Here is a 16,822-nt window from a genome sequence, read left to right on the forward strand (position 1 = left end):
GGAAAGCTACCAAACTCATTCTATGAGGCCAATATTACCTTGATCCCCAAACCAGGCAAAGACCCCCTCAAAAAGGAGAATTACAGACCGATTTCCCTAATGAATATGGACGCCAAAATCCTCAACAAGATACTTGCTAATAAAATCCAACAGTACATTAAAAGGATTACCCATCACGATCAAGTGGGATTCATACCTGGGATGCAAGCGTGGTTCAATATTCGCAAATCCATCAGCGTGATATATCATATCAACAAGAAAAGACTCAGGAACCATATGATCCTCTCAATTGATGCCGAAAAAGCATTTGACAAAATACAGCATCCTTTCCTGATTAAAACCCTTCAGAGTGTAGGAACAGAGGGTACATTTCTCAATCTCATAAAAGCCATCTATGAAAAGCCTACTGCAAATATTATTCTCAATGGGGAAAAGCTGGAAGCCTTTCCCTTAAGATCAGGAACACGACAAGGATGCCCACTCTCGCCACTATTATTCAACATCGTACTGGAAGTCTTTGCAACAGCAATCAGACGACAAAAAGGGATCAAAGGTATTCAAATCGGCAAAGAAGAAGTCAAAATGTCTCTCTTCGCAGATGACATGATACTCTATATGGAAAACCCAAAAGAAGCCACTCCCAAACTATTAGAAGTTATAGAGCAATTCAGTAATGTGGTGGGATACAAAATCAATGCTCAGAAATCAGTTGCATTTCTGTACACAAATAACGAGACCGAAGAAAGAGAAATTAGGCAATCCATCCCACTTACAATAGCACCAAAAACCGTACGTTACCTTAGAAATAACCAGAGACGTAAAGGACCTATATTCTAGAAACTATAAATCACTCTTGAAAGACATTAAGGAAGACATAAAAAGATGGAAAGGTATTCCATGCTCAAGGATCAGAAGAATTAACATAGTTAAAATGTCCATGCTACCCAGAGCCATCTACACTTTCAATGCTATCCCGATCAAAATACTGAGGACATTTTTCAAAGAACTGGAACAAATAGTCCTTAAATTTGCATGGAAACAGAAAAAGCCATGAATCTCCAAGGAACTGTTGAAAAGGAAAAATAAAGCTGGGGGCATCACAATGCCAGATTTCGAGCTGTACTACAAAGCTGTGATCACAAAGACAGCATGCTACTGGCACAAAAGCAGACACATAGACCAATGGAACAGAATAGAGAACAGAGAAATGGACCCTCGGCTCTTTGTGCAGCTAATATTTGAGCAAGGAGGAAAAAACATCCGGTGGGAAAAAAGTCTCTTCAATAAATGGTGCTGGGAAAATTGGACAGCTACATGCAAAAGAATGAAACTTGACCACTATCTCACACCATACACAAAAATAAACTCCAAATGGATGAAAGACCTCGATGGGAATCCATCAAAATTCTAGAGGAGAACATAGGCAGCAACCTCCACGACATCGGCCAAAACAACCTTTTTCATGATACATCCCCAAAGGCAAGAGAAACAAAAGATACAATGAATTTATGGGACTTCATCAAGATTAAAAGTTTGGCACAGTCAAGGAAACAGTCAGAAAATCAAAGAGGCAGCCCACAGAATGGGAGAAGATATTTGCAAATGACACTACAGATAAAGGACTGGTATCCAAGATCTACAAAGAACTTCTCAAACTCACTACAGGAGAAACAAATCAAAAAATGGGCAGAAGATATGAACAGACACTTTTCCAATGAAGACATACAAATGGCTAACAGACACATGAAAAAATGTTCAAAATCATTAGCCATCAAGGAAATTCAAACCAAAACTTCACTGAGATACCACCTTACGCCAGTTAGAATGGCAAAAATAGACAAGGCAAGAAACAACAATTGTTGGAGAGGATGTGGAGAAAGGGGATCCCTCCTACATTGTTGGTGGGAATGCAAGTTGGTACAGCCACTCTGGAAAACAGTGTGGAGGTCCCTTAAAAAGTTAAAAATTGAGCTACCTTATGATTCAGCCATTGCACTACTGGGTGTTTACACCAAAGATACAGACGTAGTGAAGAGAAGGGCCATATGCACCCCAATGTTCACAGCAGCAATGTCCACAATAGCTGAATCGTGGAGGGAGCCGAGATGCCCTTCAACAGATGACTGGATTAAGAAGTTGTGGTCCATACATACAATGGAATATTACTCAGCTATCAGAAAGAACGAGGTCTCAACATTTGCTACAACATGGATGGCACTGGAGGAGCTAATGCTAAGTGAAATAAGTCAAGCAGAGAAAGACAACTATCATATGATTTCTCTCGTCTATGGAACAAAAGAACTAGGAAGATCAGTAGGAGAAGAAAGGGATAAAGAAAGGGGGGGGTAATCAGAAGGGGGAATGAAACATGAGAGACTATGGACTATGAGAAACAAACTGAGGGCCTCAGAGGGGAGGGGGGTGGGGGAATGGGATAGACCGGTGATGGGTGGTAAGGAGGGCACGTATTGCATGGTGCTCTAGGTGTTATACTCAACTAATGAATCATCGAGCCTTACATCGGAAACTGGGGATGCACTGTATGTTGACAAACATAATAAAACATTAAAAAAAGAAAAAAAAAGAAAAACTGTGAGATGCAAGATGCTTTCTCTATGGTGTTCTTTCAGAGAGTTCAGTATATGGCACTTTCCTTATGTTTTCTTAGATGCCTGTTGAAATGCTTTCATCTTCATGATCGAATACGTGAGGTGAAAGATGGCTTCGATACAATATTCTGTCTTAAATATTCGTTATTGGCCCTTTCCCTATGCTTTCATTCCCACTCTGAAACATTCTTCCATCATCATGACAGACGACGGGAGTTGGAAGACTGTTTCCATGCACTCCTATTACTGAGAGTTACATCTGGGGCTGTTTCCTTAAGTGAACCTTAAGGAAACACATATAGGGAAGCCCTAGTGTCTTCACTGATCAAAGCTGCCGTCTCTCTACACAAACTCTTTAGCTAATTGACTGATTGCACTTTCTTTTTGTTTTCACACAACCTTTTCGAACGGCTTTCATCCTCATGAAAGAAGTGAGTTGAGTGATGCTTTCTGTGTAGTATTATTACAGTTTTAAACGAAGTGCATTATCTTGATGCTCGCAGGCACTGTTTTGCACAATGCTCCCACTTCATGAGAAAAGATGTGAGGTGCAAGATGCTTTTAGATAGAGTATTCTCTCCTAGTGTAAAGTAGGTGACATCTTCCTTATGCATTCGTAGACACTTGAAAAACTTGCGATCATCCTCACAGAAGCTGTGACTTGGAAGATGGTGTCCATTCGGTGTTCTGACTGAGATTTGTATATAGTGCCCTTTTCCTTAAGGTTCAAGGCACGTGCTGGACAACGGGTGTATATTCATGGGTCACCATGTTACTTCGATGTTGCCTTCTATCAACACGGAGTTGTTTCTCACAACTACTTAGATAGGACCTCTCCTTATGCTTTCACTTGCACTTCTGCAAGTACTCCCATCTTCATTACAGAAGATGTGAGTTGAAAGATCTTTTCCAAGGGTGTTCTTACCTGAGCATACAGAATGTTCCTTAGGTTTCATGCAGATTTTGGAACATACATCCACCCTCATGAACTTGATTTGGAAAGTTGTCTCCAGATGGTGCTCTTTAATAGTGCTAAGCGTATGGCACTTCTTTTACTGTTCAACACAGATATTTGAAAAAGCTTCTCTCTTCATGCATCAGGATGTTTGAAGTTTCATTCTCTATACAGAACCTTGGTGCTCAGAGTGGAGTAAACGTCATTTCTTTACAAGTTCCTTTACCCTTGAGCCAATGCTTTCAGTCTCATGAGAAAAGATCTGAGGTTCAGACAGTGTCCTACGGATTTCCCTCATAAAGTTAAGCGTACGATAATTCCCTTATGCTGAGAAACACTTCTGAGAATGCTTCCAACTTCGTAAAAGAAGACGTGCCTTGAAGGATGGATTCGGTACGGTCGTTTCTTGAAGCTAAGTCTCTGCCACTTTCCTTATGCTTTCAGGGCAATGATGCAAACGTTTCCATCTTCATGACAGAATTTGTTGGTTGAAAGATGCTATCTACCCAGTGCTCTCAGCTACTATTAAGTTTATGGCACTTTCGTTAAGGTTCAACACACAGGAAAGAAACCCCGGTTGATCCATTTGTCAGGAGGTTGGTTTGATATTGTTTTCTATCTACACAGATTTGGTTCTTAGAATTAAGTAGACGGCACTTCTTTATGAGCTCGCACACATTCTTACCAAGGCTTCTGTCTTCACTACAGAAGTTGTGAGTTGAGACATGGTGTCAATACAGTGTTCCTGTATAGAGTGAAACAACGCGCTTTATGCGTCTGTTTTCACAGACAGTTTTGCACATACTTCCGTTTTTATGACAGAAGACTGTGAGACGCAAGATGCTTTCTCTATGGTGTTCTTTCGTGGACTTCAGTATATGGCACTTTCCTTATGTTTTCTTAGACACCTGTGCCAATAGTTTCATCTTCACGACCGAAGATGTCAGGTGAATGATGGCTTTGATACAATGTTCTTCCTTGAAGATTGGTTAGTGGCCCTTATGCTTTCATTCCCACTCTGCAACATGCTTCCATCATCATGACAGAGGATGGGAGTTGGAAGACCCTTACCATGCTCTTCTTACTGAGAGTTATGTCTATGGCAGTTTCCTTAAGGTTCAACACACATATTGGAAAACCCTGGTGTCTTCAGTGATCAACGTTACCGTCTCTCTGCACAAACCTGATTCGCTGAATGGAGTGATGGCACTTTCTTTTCGTTTTCACACAACATTTTTGATCGGCATCCTCTTTTTTTGGAAATTTTGTTTGGAAATTTTAATATGCCTTTCTCAATATCTGATGGAAAAAGCAGGCAAAACATTGGTAACAAATGTGACCTAATTGACGTCTATGTAATATTGCATAATACGTGCAGAATACATTATTTCCAGTGGTCATAGACTATTTACCCAAACAGATGATATGTTGTTCCATGAATCATGTCTACATTTTAACATCCTGAAACTAACTAGATTCTATTCTTAGGCCACCAAAGAATAGAGCCCGAGTCCTCATGAAAAGAAGACCAGGAAATCCCTCCATGTTTAAAAATTCAATGTAACTTTGCTGTATATCCTAAGGGTCAGAGAGGGAATCGAATGGACATTTTCCACCTTTTCTACATCAGGGCTCACACACAATGGCCCTTTGTCTCTGAAGAGCACTGACTATCCTAACATAGACAGGACTGAAGCCTCCTATCAGAGTTCTGCATGTCCCAGGCACACCTGGCAGCCTTGGCCTGTGCCCACACACACCTCCCTCCAGCTTTCCTTTCTGGTGGCATTGTGTTAAGGTAGTCAACATAGCCATATGGAGATGAGAAGCTCCCCACTCCTAGTGATGATGTTGCTATTGTCCCCACTAGGCTAATAACATGATTTCTGAGAGAATTACAACAAAATAGCAGTTTCTTGACCTTCATGAAAGTGTGAAAATCATCTTGTGAGTCATCTTTTCGAAACACGGTTTCACCATGTGTTCTTTTCTCTGGAAAAGATATAGACCCAATGGTAATTATGGCTCCTGAGCACCTGCTCTTGGGAGAATCCATACTGGCTCTGAGTAGCATTCTCCCTCGTAAACTTCTCAACTGGGGTGTAGATAGAATGAGTCCCATTTTTAGATGGATAGACAAAGGCTCAGAAATGATATGAATTACAGAGGATTTTAGTGTCAGAAACCTAAGTGTGATCTCCAAACTGACTCCAAATCCCTTGTTCTTCCATACAAGGTACCATTTCGCTCTACCCCTGGTCTTCTCAATCTGGAAACCTAGGAAGTATTAGGATTTTCTTGTTGTGTGGCCAAATGGAATGAATTCGGCTGCCTTTTCACCTCTGCCCATCATGATCATGAAGATAATTCTCTCAGTGGAGGACCTTTGAGTCGGAGACTTAAAGATCCCTAGGAATAGAGATACTATACTATTTTTCTGATATTAAAGTGACTGAAAGAACTATGCTTTTTTAATTGATGGAGGCTCTGGTCTGTAGAGTGTCCTGTAAGGTCGGAAATAGTATTTAAAGCAGTTAGCCTCTTCTATAGAGTGAGACAATGCTTCTAAAGATTTCCTAAATATTCCCTTACCTGTGATTACTTATTCCCAACCATCGTAGTGTTTCTATGTTATGATTATGATTTCATTAAGGCCAACGTTGCGGAGAAAGAACTTAGTGTATCCAGGGGCACTTTCGTGTTGTGACAGTGAGCTATTCTGTTGTATTCTGTAGTCCAAGGGAATGGTGCCAGACATCTCTAAGATGTGTAAAATTCTGACTGTAAATGATCTCTATGTTTCAGAGATTTGGGCAGGACAAGGGGAGGAGTCCAGAGACCATGAACGCCTCTGTTACCTGTGTTGACCATGGAGCAGGTAACCTTCTGTAGGGGTCCTTTGATGTCTCTTTACTATTGGAAAGGTGCTTTCATCTCACGTTCCACCATTTGGTAGTGATGATAAGGATAAGAGTAATTTTTATGTCATACCATCTGTGAGGCCTGATCTTGGCCTCCCAGGAAAGCTCTCCTTTAACATTTTACCCAGCTCAAAATGACTGGGCAAACCCTCAAAGCATGGGCCCCATTTCTGCCCCCAGCACTTATTGTCCATATGCATCAAAAAGAAAAAGAGAACCAAAAAATGCCTTTGCCAACATCAAGGTGAGAACACAAAAGAACCTTTCTTGCTCCCATAAGATTAAAGTCATACTGATTTGTACATACTGAAAACATAAGAAAAAGTCTGTCACTTTCTGGAACCTTCTTCCTCATCGTGATGTATAACTGTACGTAGCACAACTCAGAACAAATATATGACCCTGCCCTAAATATTCCTTCCCTGGAGCACTCCCTTCTTTGTGAAGATTGTGTCTCCCAGGCAGCTGTCCTTGACTTGGGTTTGAATAAAACTCTCTTCCTTCCTCTCTAAAATGTTTTAAAAGGTTCCTTCATTTAGTGTCGACAATAACACTCTGTTTTCAAGTGAAAAATAAATGTTCCTGGTTCACAACCGCGACAGAACAGAAGGCCGGCTTTTCCTTCCTTCCCTGTAGAACTAAGCATGTGTATATAGATTGCAGCACAAATGGGCTCACCCTAGAAGGATGTTTTGAAGGTCTGAGAAGCACTATCCACTCCATGGGTGAGACAAGAAGGCAAAGCTATTCCCGCTTGGAGCATTCCTTTTGGCGCTTAAAATTGCCTTGGATATGCATAAAAGCATTGCATTTCCTAAAGCCCAAGGCTGGAACAGTCTGAGAGCAGCTGACCTTGCCAGGAACCAGGCACACCCTTGCAGGAAGGGTTGGTGCAGAAGGGAAGGGGCAGGGCTCTGAGGGTGGTCTGCAGCTAGAGGGGTCCGCGAAAGGGGCCGTGTGTGTGTGTGTGTGTGTGTGTGTGTGTGTGCGCGTGCGTGCGTGTGCGTGTGTGTGATTGCAGCCCTGCCCATGATCCCTGTCATGCCTGCTCAGGGCGTTTAGCCAAGGAGGTGCCTCCTGGACCTCTGCACTCCCAGAGTTGTGAGTCATGGGGCCGGGTGCCTGGCATTCAAGGAGTTGGAAGCATCATACTCCCCAAGCAATCACCCCATGGGGGTGGAGCTACGTCTCTGTGTGCAGATCCGGAGCAGCCCAAGGACGCAGACCAGGAGCCAAGGAAGTGGAGTTTTGAGAGAGTGGACCTGTGGAGTTCCTGGCTGGGTGAGTGCATGCTGTGTGGCCATAGGTGGGCTTTCTGGGAGTAGGGGCACCCTGGGTAAGAGGCGGGGTTCTGGAAGGGCATGTTGAGAGAGTTCATCATGGAGACTCATGGAGACTCAGGTTTCTTTCCTTTTTCCCTTGAAAGTCTCTTCTGCCTAGTCTCCGTCAACTGGCCATACACCCCAGACCCAGGAACTCCAGGGCACCCGCTCAGCAAAGCTTTTGTGGGATGGTTCGCAGACATTCCAGGGTTTCCCGTGTTCCCCAGGAAGAGCGAGAGAAAGGACCGCACAGTCCCCAACTTCAGTGCGGTGCCCCTGTCCCCTGACACAGTGCAGGTAATGGACCTTGAGCAGTTCCCCGAGTTCAGCAGGGTATTCCCTGTTCCCTCAGGCACAGGTGTGGCGCTAGGAAGGCCCAGAGCCGTTACCCAACTTCAGCATTGTGCTAGCTGTTTCCTGGGAATGGTGGCAATGGGCTGGGAGATAATTACTACTAAAAGACAAGTCTATGTTTCCCCTTCTCCCAGAAACCACAGCAGGTGTGCAGGCTTTAGGTCCGAGGAGCTGCTTCTCCCCATCTGACAACACTTCTCTGCTCTGGCTCCGCGAGACCTGACGTTCTGAACGTCTGCATCTGAGTCAGTGAGGCAGCTTGACACGGGATCCAGCATTCAGAGAAAGCGGCAGGTCCATTTGGAGAAATGTCATATCCACATCAGGACTGGAAGTAAAACCTCTCATGAACCCACCATCTCCTGGGTTTTTCTCTTTTCTCTAGTTGAGCCATGAAGTAAAACTTAAGTAATAGTTGTCAGCGTTCTGAATTTGGTGAAGGAGGTACTTAGTTTCTGAGCTTGGAACACTTTGCAGGGGATCCCATTTTCTCTGTTCATTGACTGCTTATGAATGTATTTTGAACAGCTGTTTCCTAGAAACACTCTTTCATTAGAAAGGGAAGGTGAGGTTTACTCTTTGTCTATTTTTAAGATATACGTTTGACAGTGTTTATACAGTTGGGCCTAAGATATGGGTGAGTGGCCACCATTTAATGTTAGATGGCCTGTTGTCGTCACATACAAATATGGATGATGTCTTTCCAATTGTCAAAGGTGATGTTTCATCACTGATTAGTCTTTTCATCCCAAGAGTTACAATGGGGGTCGAGGGAAATTCAAAATTATTCAGAGCAGCATTTTTCTGTTTAAAATATAGGCTGCTGATGGGTAGTAAGGAGGGCACATATTGCATGGTGCACTGGGTGTTATATGCAACTAATGTATCATCGAAATTTACTGTACTGTATGGAGACTATAACATTATGTAATAAAAAACAATAAAAAAATAAAGGTAAACCTTGTGTATCTATACTAGATGTATCATCTCGATATTTTGAAGTGCCATATTCAATCTGCTGTTTCTTTGGTGGTGGAGTCAGAGGAGAGTCTTTGGGAACTCCTTACGATAGAGGCATGGTGGTGGCTTCAATTGGGAATGCGACAGGGGCACTGGGCTAAGTTCTGGAACTCCTTTCCTGATGCTGGGTGAGTCAGGTTATGTCAAAGAGTTTCTGTTTCTTCCCTATGAGATTGACAAGAACGACTTCCAACGGAAAAATCTTTCGTAACGTGCAAACATGCTCACAAGTGCCTGTGCCAAGGTGAAGTAAATGCCATACACTGACCTGGAAGAGACCACAGTGCCCAGGCACAGTCTGAGCCCTTCCCTCATCTCGGCGGTGTTGCTAGCCGGAGTTCAACCCCAACGAACACAGCCCGGAGACCCCTGGGTCAAAAACGGCTTCCGACGAACAACAGGCGCTTGCTGTGGAAAACCTATCCCAAGTGGGGGTAGCCAGGTAAACAAAATGCCACACACCCAGCTGTAAGAAACAACATTGCCCAGGCATGGTCTAAGCCCCTCACCTCGTCCCTGTGCTTTGGGGAGCCGGAGGGACACCCGAGGCCCACGGCCCTGAGACCCCTTTGCAAAAAGCCGGCTTCCCACGGAGACAGTTTTCCTGAGGTGTAGACCCTCTCCCAAGTGGTTGTGGCAAGGTAAAGCCAATGCCCTCCACTTCTCTGGAAGAAACCACAGTGCCCAGCCATGTTCTAAGCCCTCCCATCCTCCCTGGGCTTCTGGCAGCAGGAGTGAAAAGAGAGGAGCAGAGCACTGGGACCCGTTTGACAAAAACCGGCTTCCCACGGGAAAGTCTTTCTCCACGTGCAGACATGCTCCCAGGTGCCTGTGGCAAGGGGAAGGAAATGCCATACACTGACCTGGAAGAGACCACAGGGCCCAGGCACAGTCTGAACCCTTCCCTCTACCCGGCGGTTTTGCTAGCAAGAGTTCAAGCCCAAGGAACACAGCCCGGAGACCCCTGGGGCAAAAACGGCTTCCGACGAACAATAGGTGCTTGCTGTGGAACACCTATCCCAAGTGGGGGTAGCCAGCTCAACAAAATGCCACACACCCAGGTGTAAGAAACAACATTGCCCAGGCATGGTCTAAGCCCCTCACCTCGTCCCTGTGCTTTGGGGAGCCGGAGGGACACCCGAGGCCCACGGCCCTGAGACCCCTTTGCAAAAAGCCGGCTTCCCACGGAGACAGTTTTCCTGAGGTGTAGACCGTCTCCCAAGTGGTTGTGGCAAGGTAAAGCCAATGCCCTCCACTTCTCTGGAAGAAACCACAGTGCCCAGTCATGTTCTAAGCCTTCCCATCCTCCCTGGGCTTCTGGCAGCAGGAGTGAAAAGAGAGGAGCAGAGCACTGGGACCCGTTTGACAAAAACCGGCTTCCCACGGGAAAGTCTTTCTCCACGTGCAGACATGCTCCCAGGTGCCTGTGGCAAGGGGAAGGAAATGCCATACACTGACCTGGAAGAGACCACAGGGCCCAGGCACAGTCTGAACCCTTCCCTCAACCCGGCGGTTTTGCTAGCAGGAGTTTAAGCCCAACGAACACAGCCCGGAGACCCCTGGGGCAAAAACGGCTTCCGACGAACAATAGGTGCTTGCTGTGGAACACCTATCCCAAGTGGGGGTAGCCAGCTCAACAAAATGCCACACACCCAGGTGTAAGAAACAACATTGCCCAGGCATGGTCTAAGCCCCTCACCTCGTCCCTGTGCTTTGGGGAGCCGGAGGGACACCCGAGGCCCACGGCCCTGAGACCCCTTTGCAAAAAGCCGGCTTCCCACGGAGACAGTTTTCCTGAGGTGTAGACCCTCTCCCAAGTGGTTGTGGCAAGGTAAAGCCAATGCCCTCCACTTCTCTGGAAGAAACCACAGTGCCCAGTCATGTTCTAAGCCTTCCCATCCTCCCTGGGCTTCTGGCAGCAGGGGTGAAAAGAGAGGAGCAGAGCACTGGGACCCGTTTGACAAAAACCGGCTTCCCACGGGAAAGTCTTTCTCCACGTGCAGACATGCTCCCAGGTGCCTGTGGCAAGGGGAAGGAAATGCCATACACTGACCTGGAAGAGACCACAGGGCCCAGGCACAGTCTGAACCCTTCCCTCAACCCGGCGGTTTTGCTAGCAAGAGTTCAAGCCCAACGAACACAGCCCGGAGACCCCTGGGGCAAAAACGGCTTCCGACGAACAATAGGTGCTTGCTGTGGAACACCTATCCCAAGTGGGGGTAGCCAGCTCAACAAAATGCCACACACCCAGGTGTAAGAAACAACATTGCCGAGGCATGGTCTAAGCCCCTCACCTCGTCCCTGTGCTTTGGGGAGCCGGAGGGACAGCCGAGGCCCACGGCCCTGAGACCCCTTTGCAAAAAGCCGGCTTCCCACGGAGACAGTTTTCCTGAGGTGTAGACCCTCTGCCAAGTGGTTGTGGCAAGGTAAAGCCAATGCCCTCCACTTCTCTGGAAGAAACCACAGTGCCCAGCCATGTTCTAAGCCCTCCCATCCTCCCTGGGCTTCTGGCAGCAGGAGTGAAAAGAGAGGAGCAGAGCACTGGGACCCGTTTGACAAAAACCGGCTTCCCACGGGAAAGTCTTTCTCCACGTGCAGACATTCTCCCAGGTGCCTGTGGCAAGGGGAAGGAAATGCCATACACTGACCTGGAAGAGACCACAGGGCCCAGGCACAGTCTGAACCCTTCCCTCAACCCGGCGGTTTTGCTAGCAGGAGTTCAAGCCCAACGAACACAGCCCGGAGACCCCTGGGGCAAAAACGGCTTCCGACGAACAATAGGTGCTTGCTGTGGAACACCTATCCCAAGTGGGGGTAGCCAGCGCAACAAAATGCCACACACCCAGGTGTAAGAAACAACATTGCCCAGCCATGGTCTAAGCCCCTCAACTCGTCCCTGTGCTTTGGGGAGCCGGAGGGACACCCGAGGCCCACGGCCCAGAGACCCCTTTGCAAAAAGCCGGCTTCCCACGGAGACAGTTTTCCTGAGGTGTAGACCCTCTCCCAAGTGGTTGTGGCAAGGTAAAGCCAATGCCCTCCACTTCTCTGGAAGAAACCACAGTGCCCTGCCATGTTCTAAGCCCTCCCATCCTCCCTGGGCTTCTGGCAGCAGGAGTGAAAAGAGAGGAGCAGAGCACTGGGACCCGTTTGACAAAAACCGGCTTCCCACGGGAAAGTCTTTCTCCACGTGCAGACATGCTCCCAGGTGCCTGTGGCAAGGGGAAGGAAATGCCATACACTGACCTGGAAGAGACCACAGGGCCCAGGCACAGTCTGAACCCTTCCCTCAACCCGGCGGTTTTGCTAGCAGGAGTTCAAGCCCAACAAACACAGCCCGGAGACCCCTGGGGCAAAAACGGCTTCCGAGGAACAATAGGTGCTTGCTGTGGAACACGTATCCCAAGAGGGGGTAGCCAGCTCAACAAAATGCCACACACCCAGGTTTAAGAAACAACATTGCCCAGGCATGGTCTAATCCCCTCACCTCGTCCCTGTGCTTTGGGGAGCCGGAGGGACAGCCGAGGCCCACGGCCCTGAGACCCCTTTGCAAAAAGCCGGCTTCCCACGGAGACAGTTTTCCTGAGGTGTAGACCCTCTCCCAAGTGGTTGTGGCAAGGTAAAGCCAATGCCCTCCACTTCTCTGGAAGAAACCACAGTGCCCAGCCATGTTCTAAGCCCTCCCATCCTCCTTGGGCTTCTGGCAGCAGGAGTGAAAAGAGAGGAGCAGAGCACTGGGACCCGTTTGACAAAAACCGGCTTCCCACGGGAAAGTCTTTCTCCACGTGCAGACATGCTCCCAGGTGCCTGTGGCAAGGGGAAGGAAATGCCATACACTGACCTGGAAGAGACCACAGGGCCCAGGCACAGTCTGAACCCTTCCCTCAACCCGGCGGTTTTGCTAGCAGGAGTTCAACCCCAAGGAACACAGCCCGGAGACCCCTGGGGCAAAAACGGCTTCCGACGAACAATAGGTGCTTGCTGTGGAACACCTACCCCAATTGGGGGTAGCCAGCTCAACAAAATACCACACACCCAGGTGTAAGAAACAACATTGCCCAGGCATGGTCTAAGCCCCTCACCTCGTCCCTGTGCTTTGGGGAGCCGGAGGGACACCCGAGGCCCACGGCCCTGAGACCCCTTTGCAAAAAGCAGGCTTCCCACGGAAACAGTTTTCCTGAGGAGCAGACCCTCTCACAAGTGGTTGTGGCAAGGTAAAGCCAATGCCCTCCACTTCTCTGGAAGAAACCACAGTGCCCAGCCATGTTCTAACCCCTCCCATCCTCCCTGGGCTTCTGGCAGCAGGAGTGAAAAGAGAGGAACAGAGCACTGGGACCCGTTTGACAAAAACCGGCTTCCCACGGGACAGTCTTTCTCCACGTGCAGACATGCTCCAAGGTGCCTGTGGCAAGGGGAAGGAAATGCCATACACTGACCTGGAAGAGACCACAGGGCCCAGGCACAGTCTGAACCCTTCCCTCAACCAGGCGGTTTTGCTAGCAGGAGTTCAAGCCCAACGAACACAGCCCGGAGACCCCTGGGGCAAAAACGGCTTCCGACGAAATATAGGTGCTTGCTGTGGAACACCTATCCCAAGTGGGGGTAGCCAGCTCAATAAAATGCCACACACCCAGGTGTAAGAAACAACATTGCCCAGGCATGGTCTAAGCCCCTCACCTCGTCCCTGTGCTTTGGGGAGCCGGAGGGACAGCCGAGGCCCACGGCCCTGAGACCCCTTTGCAAAAAGCCGGCTTCCCACGGAAACAGTTTTCCTGAGGTGCAGACCCTCTAACAAGTGGTTGTGGCAAGGTAAAGCCAATGCCCTCCACTTCTCTGGAAGAAACCCCAGTGCCCAGCCATGTTCTAAGCCCTCCCATCCTCCCTGGGCTTCTGGCAGCAGGAGTGAAAAGAGAGGAGCAGAGCACTGGGACCCGTTTGACAAAACCGGCTTCCCACGGGAAAGTCTTTCTCCACGTGGAGACATGCTCCCAGGTGCCTGTTGCAAGGGGAAGGAAATGCCATACACTGACCTGGAAGAGACCACAGGGCCCAGGCACAGTCTGAACACTTCCCTCAACCCGGCGGTTTTGCTAGCAGGAGTTCAAGCCCAACGAACACAGCCCGGAGACCCCTGGGGCAAAAACGGCTTCCGATGAACAACAGGTGCTTGCTGTGGAACACCTATCCCAAGTGGGGGTAGCCAGCTCAACAAAATGCCACACACCCAGGTGTAAGAAACAACATTGCCCAGCCATTGTCTAAGCCCCTCACCTCGTCCCTGTGCTTTGGGGAGCCGGAGGGACACCCGAGGCCCACGGCCCTGAGACCCCTTTGCAAAAAGCCGGCTTCCCACGGAAACAGTTTTCTTGAGGTGCAGACCCTATCCCAAGTGGTTGTGGCAAGGTGAAGCCAATGCCCTCCACTTCTCTGGAAGAAACCACAGTGCCCAGCCATGTTCTAAGCCCTCCCATCCTCCCTGGGCTTCTGGCAGCAGGAGTGAAAAGAGAGGAGCAGAGCACTGGGACCCGTTTGACAAAAACCGGCTTCCCACGGGAAAGTCTTTCTCCACGTGCAGACATGCTCCCAGGTGCCTGTGGCAAGGGGAAGGAAATGCCATACACTGACCTGGAAGAGACCACAGGGCCCAGGCACAGTCTGAACCCTTCCCTCTACCCGGCGGTTTTGCTAGCAAGAGTTCAAGCCCAAGGAACACAGCCCGGAGACCCCTGGGGCAAAAACGGCTTCCGACGAACAATAGGTGCTTGCTGTGGAACACCTATCCCAAGTGGGGGTAGCCAGCTCAACAAAATGCCACACACCCAGGTGTAAGAAACAACATTGCCCAGGCATGGTCTAAGCCCCTCACCTCGTCCCTGTGCTTTGGGGAGCCGGAGGGACACCCGAGGCCCACGGCCCTGAGACCCCTTTGCAAAAAGCCGGCTTCCCACGGAAACAGTTTTCCTGAGGTGTAGACCGTCTCCCAAGTGGTTGTGGCAAGGTAAAGCCAATGCCCTCCACTTCTCTGGAAGAAACCACAGTGCCCAGTCATGTTCTAAGCCTTCCCATCCTCCCTGGGCTTCTGGCAGCAGGAGTGAAAAGAGAGGAGCAGAGCACTGGGACCCGTTTGACAAAAACCGGCTTCCCACGGGAAAGTCTTTCTCCACGTGTAGACATGCTCCCAGGTGCCTGTGGCAAGGGGAAGGAAATGCCATACACTGACCTGGAAGAGACCACAGGGCCCAGGCACAGTCTGAACCCTTCCCTCAACCCGGCGGTTTTGCTAGCAGGAGTTCAAGCCCAACGAACACAGCCCGGAGACCCCTGGGGCAAAAACGGCTTCCGACGAACAATAGGTGCTTGCTGTGGAACACCTATCCCAAGTGGGGGTAGCCAGCTCAACAAAATGCCACACACCCAGGTGTAAGAAACAACATTGCCCAGGCATGGTCTAAGCCCCTCACCTCGTCCCTGTGCTTTGGGGAGCCGGAGGGACACCCGAGGCCCACGGCCCTGAGACCCCTTTGCAAAAAGCCGGCTTCCCACGGAGACAGTTTTCCTGAGGTGTAGACCCTCTCCCAAGTGGTTGTGGCAAGGTAAAGCCAATGCCCTCCACTTCTCTGGAAGAAACCACAGTGCCCAGTCATGTTCTAAGCCTTCCCATCCTCCCTGGGCTTCTGGCAGCAGGAGTGAAAAGAGAGGAGCAGAGCACTGGGACCCGTTTGACAAAAACCGGCTTCCCACGGGAAAGTCTTTCTCCACGTGCAGACATGCTCCCAGGTGCCTGTGGCAAGGGGAAGGAAACGCCATACACTGACCTGGAAGAGACCACAGGGCCCAGGCACAGTCTGAAACCTTCCCTCAACCCGGCGGTTTTGCTAGCAAGAGTTCAAGCCCAACGAACACAGCCCGGAGACCCCTGGGGCAAAAACGGCTTCCGACGAACAATAGGTGCTTGCTGTGGAACACCTATCCCAAGTGGGGGTAGCCAGCTCAACAAAATGCCACACACCCAGGTGTAAGAAACAACATTGCCGAGGCATGGTCTAAGCCCCTCACCTCGTCCATGTGCTTTGGGGAGCCGGAGGGACAGCCGAGGCCCACGGCCCTGAGACCCCTTTGCAAAAAGCCGGCTTCCCACGGAGACAGTTTTCCTGAGGTGTAGACCCTCTCCCAAGTGGTTGTGGCAAGGTAAAGCCAATGCCCTCCACTTCTCTGGAAGAAACCACAGTGCCCAGCCATGTTCTAAGCCCTCCCATCCTCCCTGGGCTTCTGGCAGCAGGAGTGAAAAGAGAGGAGCAGAGCACTGGGACCCGTTTGACAAAAACCGGCTTCCCACGGGAAAGTCTTTCTCCACGTGCAGACATTCTCCCAGGTGCCTGTGGCAAGGGGAAGGAAATGCCATACACTGACCTGGAAGAGACCACAGGGCCCAGGCACAGTCTGAACCCTTCCCTCAACCCGGCGGTTTTGCTAGCAGGAGTTCAAGCCCAACGAACACAGTCCGGAGACCCCTGGGGCAAAAACGGCTTCCGACGAACAATAGGTGCTTGCTGTGGAACACCTATCCCAAGTGGGGGTAGCCAGCTCAACAAAATGCCACACACCCAGGTGTAAGAAACAACATTGCCCAGCCATGGTCTAAGC

This window comes from Ursus americanus, chromosome 29 (genome assembly GCF_024610735.1).
Source record: "Ursus americanus isolate L20-20 chromosome 29, mUrsAme1.1.p, whole genome shotgun sequence".
NCBI lineage: Eukaryota > Metazoa > Chordata > Mammalia > Carnivora > Ursidae > Ursus > Ursus americanus.